Source organism: Vanacampus margaritifer, chromosome 13, assembly GCF_051991255.1.
Source record: "Vanacampus margaritifer isolate UIUO_Vmar chromosome 13, RoL_Vmar_1.0, whole genome shotgun sequence".
Taxonomy (NCBI): Eukaryota; Metazoa; Chordata; class Actinopteri; order Syngnathiformes; family Syngnathidae; genus Vanacampus; species Vanacampus margaritifer.
This window is the reverse complement of record NC_135444.1, coordinates 4,021,766-4,038,218: the sequence shown is the minus strand read 5'-3', so window position 1 is coordinate 4,038,218 and position 16,453 is coordinate 4,021,766. Positions and strand designations below refer to the sequence as shown.

The window sequence follows — 16,453 nt, the reverse complement described above, 5'->3', positions numbered from 1 at the left end:
ATATATATATATATATATATATATATTATGGGGGCTGACCCGGATTAATTGCATTTCCATTCATTTCAATGAGAAAATTTACCTCTGTTTGCGAAAGCTTTGCGTTACAAACGGGGTCACGGAATGAATTAAGTTTGTACAGTGAGGTAGCACTGTATTGGAATTATACTCTGTACACATATTTACAGATATCTTAGCTATCATGTTTAGGATCAACAACATTAGGAATTTAACAGAGGTGTGCACTTCTGTCTCTCTTTGACAGATGCCCACATTTTTGGTGGGTGCTTTATGACCCAAAACCTTAAAATAATACAAGGAAGTTGATCATCACACTAAGTGTTGAGTATCTGTTTCTTTTGTCATGCCTTTAATAGTCAATAAAACATTTTAATCAAGTTGTCTGGTGTGAATCCGGTGCAAAGAAATCATCAACCATCAAAAACTTCAGCTAAATAATCTTGTGGTTACTTAATTCAAACATTTACATCCATTGCACATGACTAAAATGTGTGAAACTTTGATTATAATAATAATAATAATGATAATAATAAAAATAATAATTGCCCGGTAAAGAAGGAAAAAATACATGAGTTTACCAAATTTTAATCAGTGCAACTGAAAATATTTTTTTTTATAAGGTGAAAGGATAATTACATTTTTAAGACTGTTGTTGTTTGAATAAAAGCTCTAAGATTTATTTACAGTAGAAAGTCAATAAGGTACGTCAGAAAAGATATATTTCAAGCCCAAGCTCCAAACTTCCTTCAGTGTGAGACAATCAACCAGTATATCCTGTGGTATTTTTGCTTCTTGAAGTGAGAGCAGTCATGACAGGACACATGCTCTATGTCAATACACCAGCAGACATGTTTTTGTCATTCTGATTTATATAATTCTGATTGTAGATTCGATTACGTGGGAAGTGATCTATTGCAATCTGACTTTTACATGTGCCACTACATTGATCAAAACAGCCACACACAATCAATGTAAAAACAACAAACATCTTAATTGATAAAGATGGAATTCAGCCATGTACTGTATTTAATTGTGATTGTTTTTACACAATTATTAAATCAATAGCATAAATAGCATAAAAACAAAGTTCCAAGTAGATGAAAACCAACCTATTCTGTCGCAGACCAGCTCTGGTCGGAAGCTGCCATTTTCAAGTAAGTAATGACGGCCACTGACTTATATAGGGCAATGCGACCCAGAACTGATTTTTTTTGCCCAAATGCGACCTGTATCTGTGTTTTTTATGTCAGTCTGAAAAGCTCAATTCCGATTTTTTTACATCCGGCCTAGGGTTACTTTCATAAGTGGTCCTAGATCGGATACGTATCCGAATTTTTGAAATGCGAACACAGTCTGAACGGCCAGGTAGCATATATTCGATCTCAACATCATCAAAAGTCCAATATGCGCTCCACGGAGGCGGGGGCATTAAGCTTGATTTATGCTCGACGCATCCACGAGGTCCGCACGGCTCAGGAGACGTACGTGAATCTGCAAAGTTGTTTCGAGTTAACATGTTGTGACTTTATATTTGACTTTTATTTAATCCCACTTGAAACCTGAAGTATAAAGGTGGCATTTGTGGTGGTGATGTTAGTAATTTAGCCACACAGACGGCTCATTTATTACTCACAGCAATGACGGGACGTCATCGTTAGGGAGAAAAAAAAGGAGAGATCTCCGTGACATGAGGCGCTCGAACAGGCGCGCCTCATTTTCACAAAATATTATTTCTACCTCCACCTGCATCACTCCTCTGTAGCTATGAGATGGTAAAAATATGAGCCCCGACGACAGAACTATAAAAGTCCGTGGCCCTGACATGCAGGACCATACGTATTTACTTCCGCAAACACAGCGTTGTGAGTGACGTTGTATCTTCTTCTGCGCATGCGGGTCACTTTGGGTACGCATTACGTCCACACTGCAGACAGACTGAGGTCGCAATTAATAGGTAATGTGAACACTTACGCAAAAATTGGAATTGAGCATTAAGACCTGCATTGTGAACGTAGCCTTAGTCGCCATAACGAAAGGTGAATCCACCAGCAGCCATCTTACGTTGCCACTCGCTAAGCTCACCTAACTTGAATACATTATTCTCTAAGCGGCATTTTCACATTACTGTATTTACTGTCTCTAAATGTGTGTGGGTGCGTCTGTTGGGAGGAGAGGCGTTGCTGATGTATAGTAGCTATTCTTGAAATTTGAACGACCTGTCAAGTGCATGTTGGAGCGTTCACCAGGATCTGCTCACCAGCCTGACTTCATAAGTTCCCCCCCCCACCCCGCCCCCCTCTTTTAGTAGCTCAAGGGGTCATCAAAGGTGCCCGTTTTGAAGACGTAAATGGCACAAAGATGGCGCGAATATGGAGCTGTAGAGGATCATGGAAGAACCCTTCCAAACCAGAATCAAGGTGTGGCAGAGAAGGTTGTAAATGTGTTAACTCCAGCAAAATTACTTGCAGTTTTTCCAATGTTTAAAAAAAAAGAAGAAGGGACATTTGCCCAAAAGAAGATGTGACAGAGTTAGTGTTGGAAGGAAAGATTTATTTTGTTTGCTGAACCTAGGGCAGGCAGTTTAAAGATGCATTTGATCTATATATGCTATTTACTTTTTTCTCCTCTCATTTTTTTCTACGCTACTCTGTAATCTCGTTGAGATGGAGGTCAGATACGGTTAACAACTCTGGACCTCGTGGCGTCAACACAGGTTATAGCGCTCTCTTTGTTTGCTCGTATCTGCCATCACATCGGAATGCTTTTCTATCTCCCCACAGAGCAGCTGAGGGCTGGCTGGTACAAAGAAAGATGTGGCTGTGACTTTGAAAGCACTGACAACGTGAAATTACGTTGCATTCTATATTATCAACAAAGACTTGTCCAAAAATGTAGCATATGTTTTTTTCTGTGAAAGCGCACATTTTAATCTTCTAAGCATTCATCACAAAGGGAAGATAATGACTTTTGTAGAAAAATAATACCGAGGATATAAATCAATTCTCTCACCAAGTGGCAAGGCTCATTCATCCCCAGCATATCATTGTTGTGTGTCCTTATAGAGGATATGTTGCATCTTATTAGAACGTTTTCTCTTCACTAAAATGCACAGCACGTCCACTCATTCTTGATAGAATTGTGCTCGGGACAGAAAGATTAGCTTCATTGCTTTGCATTCTTTGGAAATAGTTCCATCTGTAATAACCAGCGTAATAATATTTTCTTTTGTGGGCCAGGGGAAGAGATAAATGGGCAAAAGGACATCGAACCTTCGCTGAGTGAAGACCGTGGTACTGACAAAGCACTTTCAACAAGCTGAAACATGTTTTTGGATCAGAAACTCCACACTCTCACACTCAACCCATCTCGTTTCCCTGTCCTCTACCTGTAGTCGCCGACTCAACTCCTGCAGTTTGAGTTCTCTTTGAGTGACTAATTTCCACTTCAGTTGGATTAATTTCACTCTGTCCAGGGTAGAAAAGCTTTGTTTTGGCATCACTCTGTTGCAGAGCCTCATATATTTACATTAACTAGAATAACAGGGTTAAGAATTAAGACTTAGCAAGGAATAGACATAGACAGAGCCACTTCTTCCAAAACTCTTTTAGGTCACGCTCATTCAACGGCCATGTCCATGACAAGTATTTAGAATTGTTATATTTAAAAAATATATAAAATAGATATTTCCAAGCAGTCTTTGATGGTGTACTGTAGTGGTCACCTGTCACTTGAGGTTGACTAGCATTCAGTTCAGGGTGTAGTGGGCCTTTTACATGAAGTCAGCTGGGATGAGGGATGAAGTTTCGGCTGGGCCCGGATAAGCGGCACAATGAATGGAAGCATTTATTTGTACGGTTTTGAAAGAAACATGCATGCCCTGCTTTTTTCAGATCATCATCAGCATTTTGCATCAATGATCAGTACAATGTTATGTAGCTCATTATTATCATGTGTTGTGAGGCTGATCAGGCATTTTTAGTGTGTTAAAGCCCATAAAATATGGATTTTGTTGGATTGTATTGCTAGTATCAATACACTATCATTAAATGTCATTCTTAACAAAAGTGCTCAAGTGCTCAGTGGCACTCCTTAAATAACAGAGAGAATAAATGAAAAGGTTAGAGGAAGAATAAGTAAGTTCAGTAGTCAAATACAAAATGTAAATGGTATACACAGCAAAATCACCAATCTTATATTAACACTGAGAGTGTTAAAAATAACACTTTTCAAAGTGTTTATATGTGTCCACACTAATGGTGTAAATCTGACACTTTTCAAAGTGTTACTTTTTCACACTTAACCAGTGTTACTCCAACATTAAAAAATCTACACTGGTAAACACTGAGTTGTGTTGAAAGTACACTAGTGTCATTGTTAAACATTTAATTCTGCCAAACTACACTTAACTCTGGTGTTACACTTATGAGTGCATTGCACTAGTGTCAGTGTTAAAAATTTAACTTAAAGGGACAGTAATGTCAAAAATATACTTTTTAAAGTGTAATGACAATTGGCCGTCTTAAAATGCCAGAAAGGCTTCTGGCTGACACTTGTGTAAACTACAAGTAGAACTTTTTGCGCTGTTGAACCCATTTTATCGAAGGTTGTAGTGGTTAGCGCTCTCACCCTGTAAGCAGCAGGTCTCTGGTACGTGAATTGCTCATAATCTGTTTTTTCCCTTTCTTTCTTCCCACTTCTCCCCTCCTCCTCCACTACAATTTCTTGCAGCAAGGAGCCGTTTTGTTTCAAATGTTTATTGAAGAATTGAACATCCATCCAATTTCCACATAAAGAAGACGCGGTTTAACGACAACGGCTGGCCAGTCTTGCGTGGCCACACAGCGCTCCTTGGCAGCAGCCGGAAAGGGGCGCGGCAACCACATGGGGAGAGGCGGGGTTTTACTGAACACATTAGAAAAATAGGCAGCAAAATACCTAATATTTCATAAAAAATTACATTGCCATTGTGCCAAAGGTAAAATTTAATCATTATTTGCCTATAGTTAATTGTGAAAGGGCTTAAAATTATATTATGTAATCCCTTTAAACTACACCTTACTCTGGTAAGCAGTATTTAGCGTTTTTCCTCCTTTGAAGCCCTCAAAGAGCTTCTCATAATGACACAGCATCAGGAGCAACTGGGAGTTCAGTATCTTGCTCAAGGATACTTTGACGTAGTCACATTAGCCTGGGATCGAACCCACGCTCTCAGGGACAGGAGATGACCACTCTACCACTGATCCATGCCACCCTGGCAACATTAACTGGATGTATCACTATTGAAATGTCGACAGCGCACTGGAAAACTGGAAAGTTTCTCATTCACCGGAAATGAGGGTGTGGTCAATTTAACACTCAAGGTAGTGCTATTCAGGTTACACCCAACAGCCACCCCAACACTCAAGGACATTTACTCTGACAGTGTATTTTTTTTATCCTAACATTGTTAAAATAACACTGCTTTCTGCATATTTGTCAGAACACTAAAAAGTTCCAATCTAGCTTGTTGAAAATGTCTTGTCCTCCTTGGTTATGCAATGTTAATTGTTGGAAAAACAAGTCGTTTTTGGGGTCTCTCAAAAAGTTGCAATTTCGGAGGTGCAAGGTTTTGGCCTGATGCCAGCGATATATTTTCTAGTCTATCGTTTGTCGGCGCCCATCTCCCCTTCCCTCATTGACAGTCCGCCATTTTTTTTACAGCCGAACCAATCTGTAATCGTCGGTCGGTTGTTTTATTTCACCCACGCTTCTGTCGTCATTTTGTCGCCACTATTTTAAAACCGAACGACAATCCATCCAGACCGTCCGTCACTAATATCAGTAGTCCTTTAAGTATAAAAAAATAAGCAAAGATTAAAGCTGCCAAGTAAATTCATAATTTAAATAATTCACAATTCACATAAAACACATGATTAAACTAGTTAGCATATTAGCCGTAGCCAAAATAGCACAAACTAGTGTGACATCAAACCTGAGCAATGGCATACACATATGATATTTACAAACATCTCTTTAATTCAAACATTCACTGGTAATAAACAAAAAAACAACATGCCATGTGCGCCTTGTAACCAAGTAGTAGACTCCGTCCGTCTCTCTCTCTCTCTTTCTCTCTCTCTCTCTCTTTCTCTCTCTCTCTCTCTCTGCCCCCCCCCCCCCAAAAAAAAAAAGAAAGCATTCACACTCCAGGCTATTTTCAGTTCTGTTAACAGCTTATTCCGTTTGCGTGCAGCATACCAGATAAATGCAGATTCATCATGTTTTTTTGTTGTTTTTTAAACTCTACATTTTACTGACTTGAATGACTTGAGCCTACTGAGCTCAGGACCCTACTGGGTTAATATTCAATTAGCATTTGGTTAATGTATTCAGGACCTAAAGACCAGGTACAAAATTATCAAATCTATTTTACAACTGACTGGGAACCAGTGAAAGACTTTAGGACATACGTGACCAAACAGAAATTAATTCTGTGACCCAAACCGGAAGTAATTGCTTACAAAATATTATTGAAATAAATAATTTCACTCAGATTTAACAGAATCCCACAACCATAAATGTTTATATGCAAATAAATGCACACTTAGCCAGTCTATTTTGTTTAGCTTCTCTTCTATAATCTTTGTAACCTCCCTGGCTTGTTTTGTGTTGTTTATACTGTATATAATTTCAATATTATTTTTTTCTACATGTTGTGTAACTGTGTAAACTGTTTGTGTTTAAACAAAATTCATTGTAAAAAAAATAAATAAATAAAAACCTCCTTAGCCAATTATAGCCGGCAACAAGTCTCAGCAGAGATCCTTTTTTGAGCACTCAACTCTTGAGTAGTCAACGATACTAAGTACCAATACCACTAATACTTTTGATACATAAAATTTTCCCCAAAAAAATGGTAGACATATATAGTATGTTAATGTAGCATTATTCCTTAAGGTTGCATGAAATTAATGGCAATTAATTATTAATTATACTTCCTTATCGTATAACGGCCACAAAATGACATTGAAACAAGGGCAGGTATCGGTCGGTACTTGCCCGTCCCTAATCTTGGCAATATCTGGATATTTAATGTTTTGACAACAGTATGGTCACTCGCTATATTGTTCACATTTCGTTCGCGGTGGATATGGAACATGCTGAACAACTTTATTTTCCTACCCTTTTTGGAAGACAGCTGTCATTGGCGTGCTGATGGATCATATATCATTACACTACAGGCAGTATTTCCTCTGATCATTGCAGGAAAGTATTTGCAACATTGAGTATCTAAGTTCAGCACAAAGTGTTTGATGTGTCTGCCAGCTTGCTACGCACTTCAGGTTCTCCTGTGTCAAACTGTGCAACAACCCTGCATGCTTTTTGTATCTGTTCGCCAAGCCTGAATGAGAAACATTGGTGCACAGTTACATTACAGAGGCTTGTAAGTGTGTCTGTGTATATGTGACAACTACAGTAAATGTTTTTTTTGTTTTTTTTTACTGTAAGCACTTTTTGACAAAATGTAGACATTTTTATTCATTTTTGTGAGACACATTCAAAATACATTTGAATTATTTGTTGTTTTCACATTTCTGTGAAAGTAGGTGAGGTTGAAACTGATGAGATGACTGCTGGTAAATTATTTTATCTTCACTCAAGTGATCTAGTTGACTTGAATCATTTGAGTCCATATTGTTGGCCACCCCCGAGCCATCTAGTCAATGAACCAAATCATCCAAATTGTCTTTCTGTGAGTCTGCTAATCCACTGTGTGTACTTAAGATTGCAGACAATTACACAACTGATACAGCTGAAAAAGAAAAAAAGCATTCTCATGAATCCTGATTTGGTACGAAGATTCAACTTGTCGTGTTCATTTGTGGAGTTCAGACAGACACAAGCATTTCTACATCATTGATTGCCATATTTCAATTCAGCTCTGATCAGTCTGTTTATTTTGCAGTTGCATTGGCAGCAATCATATATACATCAGATTTTTGATCAGATCAGATCAGAATTTGTTTTTTTCTCTCTCTCTTTAAGATGTGATCGTGTGCCACTTGAGAGCAAAAATCTCATTAGTGTAACATGAACCATGCATGTAACGCAGGGGTGCCCAAGTTCGGTCCTCGAGAGCCCCTATCCAGCTTTTTCCCATGTTTCTCTCCACTAACACTCCTGATTCATGATCAGGATTGTTATCAGGCTTCTGCAAAGCTTGCTGATTAGCTGATAATTAGAGTCAGCTGCAATGCAGAAGGGAAACATGGAAAACAACCTGGATAGGGGCTCTTGAGGACTGGACTTGGCCACCACTGATGTAACGTAAACTCAGCCATACAATGCCATTGTATCTTCCAAACATGTTGAGCAACACTCAATAGACAGTAGAACTACACCAAGACTGTAAAGGCAACTTTATTTATATCATACATAAGGCAAATCAATATATAGCTTCATACACCCAAAAGCACAACTCCCAAAATCATTTTCAACAGCTGAATACATTCGATAAACAAAAAGAACAAAGTATCTTACTGAATTTATTAAAAATAAATAAATAAAAACAACCAAAAGAAAAAGGGGACATTTATAACATTTAAACACATTTACAAACAACAGATTTACAGATATTTAAGAGCAAAGGAAATAAATAAATGAAGAAAAATGTAGACTGTGTTGAAGTTAAACAAAAATGCTTAGAAAAAAACTTAGTATGGTGAAAAAGCATAGTTTTTAACCTTGACTTAACTTCTGTTGACAATTTGTTCTATTCTATTTTCTTTGAAACCTGGGCTGCACTAATTGACCTGAGTCATGTATCAATAAAACCATAAACAATAACTACCCTTCCCCACCGGCCCATCAGATGCTTGTTAATCAGTTTTGTGTTAAACACAATGTTTGCAATGCAATAATTATAATTCAAAATTTTGTATCAGCACAGTTATCAGAATCTGAATTCTAATTAATGCAGCCTTTCTATGCCTCACTTTGACACCCTTTCATAATGCTGTCAATCCGAGATTAAAAAACAAAAAGAAAATCACAATGAAAGCATCTCCTTTTGGCAGAGGTAATAGATAGCCAATTGTCCTAAAAAACAACAAAATAGTGCCTGATAACTATCATGATATGTGAGCTTCTTTAAAGTTATTGAATTTACAGTACACAATACAAACCCTTAGTCAAAGTCATTGCGTCCACAAATTGTGCAACTTATTTACAGTACAGTAAAATGATGTCCATACTTGACAGTGATATTTGAGACATGTAGTGATAAACGTAGCATTGTTTAAACGTGGTACACCACCAGCTGTCATAGACTTGATTTGAAGACAAATGTATCGTTTTTGTCCAATAATTTCAGAAAAACATAAAGATTATTTGAGTCAATGACTTTCAAAACAATATCCACATTTCAACTGTAAATTTCAAGTATTTGTTACTTTGAAGCAACATTCATAAATTCACAGCTCGGGCCATCAGCACTAAACCAACCAACCAACGTGATTCTAATAGAGAACAAGCACTTAGGCTGCTCTCCCCCTCTGAAACTAATTTACTGTACTTGGGTTCCTGGCTGACCACCACCACCCCTCATTTAACAGAATAACAAACACGCAGGCTCTCATTTGAAAAGACAGGCCTATGTGTAACTGAGCTTGCTGTGCGTGCAGTCAAAATTTCACAGCTTTAAAAACATCACTGAAACAGGCAGTATAGAGTTCTATTCCACACCGCTCCACTTAGCTCCATCCTGTATTATCTTTTTTTTGTGTGTCTTTTTCCACATTTGCCATATTGTGAGTGTGCATGCAGCATGTGTGTACTTGCATATTGTATGTGTGGAGCTGCCCTGTCATCATTCCAGCAACCTATGGGACAACTAAGGGTTTCCCGTGGCTGCAGCTGTGTTGTGATCCAGTTACCATCGCATGATGCCACTTGGCCACTAAAGAACTACACCACTGCAATTTTAGAAACCAAAGCAGACTACAAGACTGCACTTGCTCGCACTCTCTTTTCCTACCTATGGAAAATGTGTTACTTTCTTGAAATCCAGCACAACGGTTTAAAACATTTTACTGAATGTCCATTACATTGACCGTTCTACCAAACAATTTCATGCTGTCTGTATCCCACTGAGAGGCGAAAGTTTGCTACACTAGCAAATGTTGACTTCACATCAAGGTCACGTTTACTAAACGTTCTCTAATGTTCTCTAAACAGTTTTAATGGTTCTCTAAAGCCCATATCTCAATTGATGAGTTTCCATCCATCCAAATTTTTTAAGCGAATTTACTGAAAATCCGCAAAACAGACATGGTTTCCGTCTGTTCTTCTTTAGCGACTGCGCCGCTATTGGTGGCGGTATACACCATAGAGATGTGATCCACCAGTTATTTAAAAGAAAGAAGAAGAAGAAGACCAGGAAACGACTGCGCCATGCGATGACGTCGTATGAGTTTGCTCCACCTAAAATAACATTAATATTCACTTCTTAAATTAATTTCAAAAAGATTTCTGTTTTGTCCTCCCCAGAAACATACCTTACTTTATCGTCAGACATTGCTTTGGGACTACAAACGTACATGTGACGTAATATCCGGTCAAAACATGCGACGTGTATCCGGTTTTGCCAGCGGTTATTCACAAAATTTGCATTCTCATTTTTTTCGATACGCTTCAAAATCCACCCCCTCCAAGTGTAAAAACTTTTTGGGCCGAATTTTGGGCCCTTTTTTCGAATTTCTAGCGTTTCCATTTTTTTGAAAATTTGAATAAAAATGGGTTCACGAAAACCCCACTACTGACCAGAGCAGGCTTACGAGGGTTTGTGCACGTAGCAAGTGCTGCTTTTTCAGCAGGCTATTTCTCAATGTTGCCAAACTTTGCAGACACTCACCACACACTCTCAAAACCTCTTTATGCTCTCAAACCATTTTTCTTGATGCCATCAAATTTTTAACATCTTTAAATTTTCTTTGCAACAAGAAAAAACTGCTTGATTGTATAAAGACAGTTTGAGAGTGTGTGGCAAGTTTCTTTGCAACGTTTTGCAACATTAAACGATGAACACTTGCTACACGTGCACATTTTTGCAAGACTTAAGCTTAAGCTATCTTACTGAGCGGCACATGTTTGAGAGTGTTGGCAATTAGGGTTAATCAAGATTTGTTCAAGGTTTGCAAACGTTCATCAAAATTTGGCTGGACCATCGACTAGATAGAGTTTTAATGTTTAATGTTAATGTGTTCAAAATTACATCCAAACTGTTTGGAGAATCATTAAAACTGATTAGAGAACGTTTAGGAAACAATACAACCTTTAGTGAACCTTGACATGAAATCAGCACTTGCAAGCGTCACAAACATTTGCCACTCAGTGGGAAACGGGCTTAAAACCGTTTAAGCCTGTCAACGTAGATAAAAATATTTAATGTTTGAAAATATGCTTTACATTCAAATTGTTGACATATTTTCTGATGACAACAAGGCTGGTTGTTGTATGAGCGCTAAACATGTAATTTCATTGGTGGAGTAGGATGTTATTGGGAAGAACTACTGGAATATCACTGGCAAATGGACTGTGGACTGATGTTATCAGGGTTCAGTTACTTTGGTATAGGTCGCATTCTGCTCTTACACGAAAGATATGCATCAGTCCTGTGATTGACTGGTGATCAGTCCAGGGTGACTCTTGCCTCTCACCCCAAGTCAACTAAAATTCAGTTTCTTTAACAGGATCAATCCGTCACTGACGGAAGCTCATTTTGCTGATAAATGACGGGAAACTGACAGACTAATCAATCACAATGGAAGCAGGTTTTTGTCCAGCACTGGAATTGTCACTGACCAGGTAAGAACTGACGGGCCTACTCAGTCCGTCACAGTTGGATTCTCGTTCCGCTGACAACCAACTGAAACACATGTCACAGCATGTCTCGTTCATATGCACTGTGTGACTTTCAATCTTGACTAAACTATGTCCAACTCTACAATGATGAATGATGACAATGATTATCGGTTGTAAAATCCTTTACATCTTATTGTATTTATACGTTTTGGGGAGCAACTGAGTTAATGAGCATCATTGCAACCAATAAGGTGAGCCCAGCACAGTGTATAGATTTGATCAAACTGCATTTTCAACCATTAAAGCAAACTGATTTGACTTTAACTCATTATGGCTGTAAATGCCAGCAAAGGCATGTGCTCCAACAGCATTAGACAAAGTTTGCATTAAAAGCAGAGTAGAGTTTGTGCTCTTTAGTTTGTGGAATGGATCTTCTATCTTTGTTAATGAATATTTTTTTCTACATAGATTAAATTAGCAAAATTCCTTCAAGCTCTTTCAGCCTGCCTGTACCCAATGTTTACAAATGAATATTGTGTAAATGTGAGTAGTAGTGACGAGAGGCAGATGCAGCAAACTGATATATTTTCTCAGATTATGTTATTGACCTCCTAACAAAGGTTAAAAATGTCAACACCTCCTTTTAGAGATTTAAAAAGTTTTCACTGTAATCAAGCCTGCACGGCAGCCTCAGCACAGTTAAATGATTTCTATCCCCACCTTTATGGTACATGTTTAACATGCAGACAACGTCCAAAGTGAGACACTGTGTGGCAACCATAACATCAAAAAACAGTTTGATAGACAAACTATTTCATCAGTACCCTATTTGGCCAGATTGGTTTTGATTGTATTATATTGAAATATTTACACTAAAACTCAAACAAGTCTCTTGGCCAAATTTAGATTCCTGGTAATCAAATCCCTCCACGCTATTTCGGTTCCTGATTGTATGCCTTTGAATTTTGAATGGATTGTATTGGCACCCCACTCCAAGTTAATAATTATTACGTCCAGTTTGTATATAATTTATTTTATTTTTTTAAGTAGTAGTAAAAGTGGATAGTTTTATGACATATAAGAGTGTGTCTTGATGTCAGGTTCTCAGACCTCTAAGAATAACAGCTGGCTCAGGCAGGAGTGCTGGACAGCAGTCAAATCCATTCAAAGAAAGTGTGGGCAATTGGAGACCGAGTGATAGCTGTGGAACTCTTGAGAACAGTTCAACCCATAAATGTGATTCATCTTGCCAAGTCAAGCAGCATATTTTATTTTTCTTCTTAGTCAAGGAAGATTGTGCTAACAGACCATTTTTGGCCAGTGCCAAAAAGTAGAAAGTGAATAACACAGAAAAACTGGGTGGTTAATGATTTATTCTAATGGTTTTCTGTTTAAAAAACTTGTCCAAAATAGAATAATCTACATCTCAGGTTTGAGTTATGGCTTTGTATGGAACAAAGCATTGAGGCTTATATGCACTTCATTCTTTCCGGGAGATATGAAATCTTTTTTTCCTTCATTTGAAACCAATACGTGGGGGAGCATCCTCAGAAGGGATGAATTTCTGTGGTTGAAGTGTTTCAGTTCTTCACTTGTCCATAGACTTTCATGGTTTCTGTGAAAAAAAAAGGTCATCAGACCTCTCTATTTCCTCTGTTTTTTTCTCACAACAGTTTGCAGAGACACAGACACACACGCTGTTTTTGTGTCGTGTTGATGTGGTGTCTTCCACACGCGGCCATTTTAAAAAGCTTCACGGACGAAAGGAGGAAGTGGCGACCGGTATTCACTGTTTGGAATATACTTACATACATGGCTTGCTGAACATACGTGGCTTGCTGAAGAACCGATTTATCTTTAACAAAGAAAAACTTTGAGCTGAGAGTCCTGCGGCATTCTACGCTCAGCTTCTTGCGAGCTTCTTGCTAACGATAATGTGAGTTAAACCTTCCGAACAAACCTCCCTCCCACCAATTTACTATTTAAACACCATAGACTACACAATATACATGGCTAAACTCGTAACTGGGATAAAAGTTCAATTTGCAGTTGATGTCACAATTCGTCATCCTAACATTATCAGTGTGTGTGGGTGAAATGAGCTACGATGGGAATTGCTTTCAAAAGCTGAATTTGTCCCTTTTCTCCTCTTTCCACATTACAGCAGCAACAGTTTTGTTAGCAAGCAAACCTTTACTTTACCTCATTGGATGTGTCGGTCGTGATCAGTGACAGTTCGAAAACAGCATATGTCCTCCAAACAATCAACGTGTCTATACATGTATTTTAATGGATGTCAATTATACAAGGATTTTTGCTATTTGTAGGCTGCCCGGGTTCCTATCAACTGCAAATAGCAGGGGCGCACTGCATAGAAATATATATTGTGGTGATATTTATTTTTATTTTGTCTTCATGAGCATACTTTAATCCAAACTAATCAAATTACATTACTTTAATATTATGGTAGAGACTGAGCACTGATTGAAGTAGGTTTTTGTCCGTCAATCCAGGTTAGTACAAAAGGTCCTTCTCAGGCCGTGTATTTTTCCGAGGCTGCACATCATAAAGTACTCACCAAAAATGTGGGCATCCAATACCTGTGGGAAGAGACTGACGTGCCCACCTCTGTATGTAGATGTACATAAAATATTAACATAAAAAAAATAAACTGTCTGTAGCCATTATAGTTTCATTATTCAAAATTTTCTACAGGGTGGTGTGCCTTGAGATTTTTTCATTGAAAAAAGTGTGCTTTGGCTCAAAAAAGGTTGAAACACTGCTGTACAGTATAGTTGGATGTTTTATTAGCGCATCTCAAATTAAATTAAATGATTTGTTTGTGTGACATCACAGTGTTCTAAATGTAACATGCTTCAGTAGGTCAGTGATAAGCCTAACAAAAACCCATTTAGGAATATAAGACTGCTTCCAAAATACAAGCACTGAACTAAACTCAGACGTTTCATTATACATTACATACAATTCTCAAAATATCCCAGATGTGAATGTGAAATTGATGTTAATTTAAAGTGATTTAAAATGCATTGGAATTACAGCATGTGTTCAACACTGTTTTCTAATAATCCATCATACTAATGTATACGCCTTGAACAGCTTAACTTCAGTCACTGCAAATCAGTTTTATATTTGTAGACACAGGTGATACTGTTGGAAGTGAGAGAACTGAAACACAGAAGCAAGAAAGTCAGGACAAGAACAGTGGAGGGATTTAGTCGTGTGTCTCCGCTCTCTATGTAACCACTCGCCGCAGCAGGGGAGAGAGTCAGAGGGGCCTGACTACCATTTATCAATCAACGCAAGTGGGGAAAGCCCTTCCTTTTCTGTGTGACTTTCAAGTAGTTAAGTTCCCAAGTGCTCAATCACTGCCCCATAGCGAGTCTCAGACACCTGAGAAAGACTGAACGCAAAATGAAAAAAAAAAAAAGGGACGGGGGTTGACGTAGCGAATCGGGTTGCCGTTAACTCACTGAGGCGAATCAGTGGCGGACAAATGAGAAAACACAGTCGAGACAGTGCTGACAAATGGGCCTACTTTCCTTTCTGAAAATGAGGGAGTATTATAGGTTGTGGATGGATGGATGACAAAAGTAATGCTGACATTAACAAGTCTTGATCAAATTTAAGGGTTCACACACAAATAAGGTGAAGTGCCTTGCAGATAACCTCAATGGATAAGTCATGAGATGGGTGTTGTGCGTGAAGATCCATGGAGAGACTAAGTGGTTCTTCCAACCATGCTCAATAAATAAGACATCATCATCAGTAGCCCATTAGTTTACTGTTATTTCATTTTATTTTTTTTGTATGTTAAATATTGAGTTCTAACGTTTCTTTGCATCGTAGCTGTTAAATTCCAACGTACCAGATTACGTGCCGTCTGCTGGTCAACCTTCTGTTATTAACATTGAACAAGTAACATTATATTCTTTTCAGATGAGTGTATTTTACTAAATGAAGACATACTTGATGCACATATGTGCTGTGATGCTTCGCTCTACTCCTGAAATTGCAAGATGTATTGGGAATACATTGAGGGTGCTAGTTCAAGAGAACAGAGGGCCACTCTGGATTCTTCTTTTTGCTATAGGAACTTCCCGTTTATTTCTAATCCGAGTGAAATGACTCAGAAGTACGTGAAGGATAGGTCGTTTGACTTTTAAAAATGCTTTAAGCCACCTTTAGCGAAGGTTGATCAAGACAAACCTTTACAAAAGTAAAGCAGATATAACCCACAATGCTCTTTGGAAGTAATGTTTAAAGGAACAGGCCACATAGTTCAAGAGTTTCATGCTACAGACGTAAAAAACAAAACAAAACAAAAGTTTTTAAAAAACAAAAATGTACAGAACGGTATATTTAAACAAACATGCATGGAGAATACAGTCTTAGTGCAATGCAAACACAAAGTTTTCTGTCCATACAGAACACACCAGCTGTAAACAAAGTATTATAAAAGTATTATGTTGGGGTGGGGGTGCGCTCGTAGCTCCTGGGTTTGCTCTGCGGCCGGTGGCACCTGCGGGACCCAGGGGTTGTCCCTTGGCGCTGCCGTGGCCTGGGGGGCCCC

At 38.3% G+C, this 16,453-nt stretch overlaps 1 long non-coding RNA gene across 1 annotated transcript in view; it reads right to left on the bottom strand.

Annotated features, from left to right (window-relative positions):
- Positions 1-13,215: 13,215 nt before the first annotated feature.
- Positions 13,216-16,453, bottom strand: part of LOC144062905 (uncharacterized) — a 45,417-nt gene continuing 42,179 nt past the window's right edge. The window contains exon 3 of the long non-coding RNA XR_013296475.1: positions 13,216-13,477. This is a non-coding gene — a long non-coding RNA (uncharacterized LOC144062905). The remainder of the gene's footprint in view (positions 13,478-16,453) is intronic.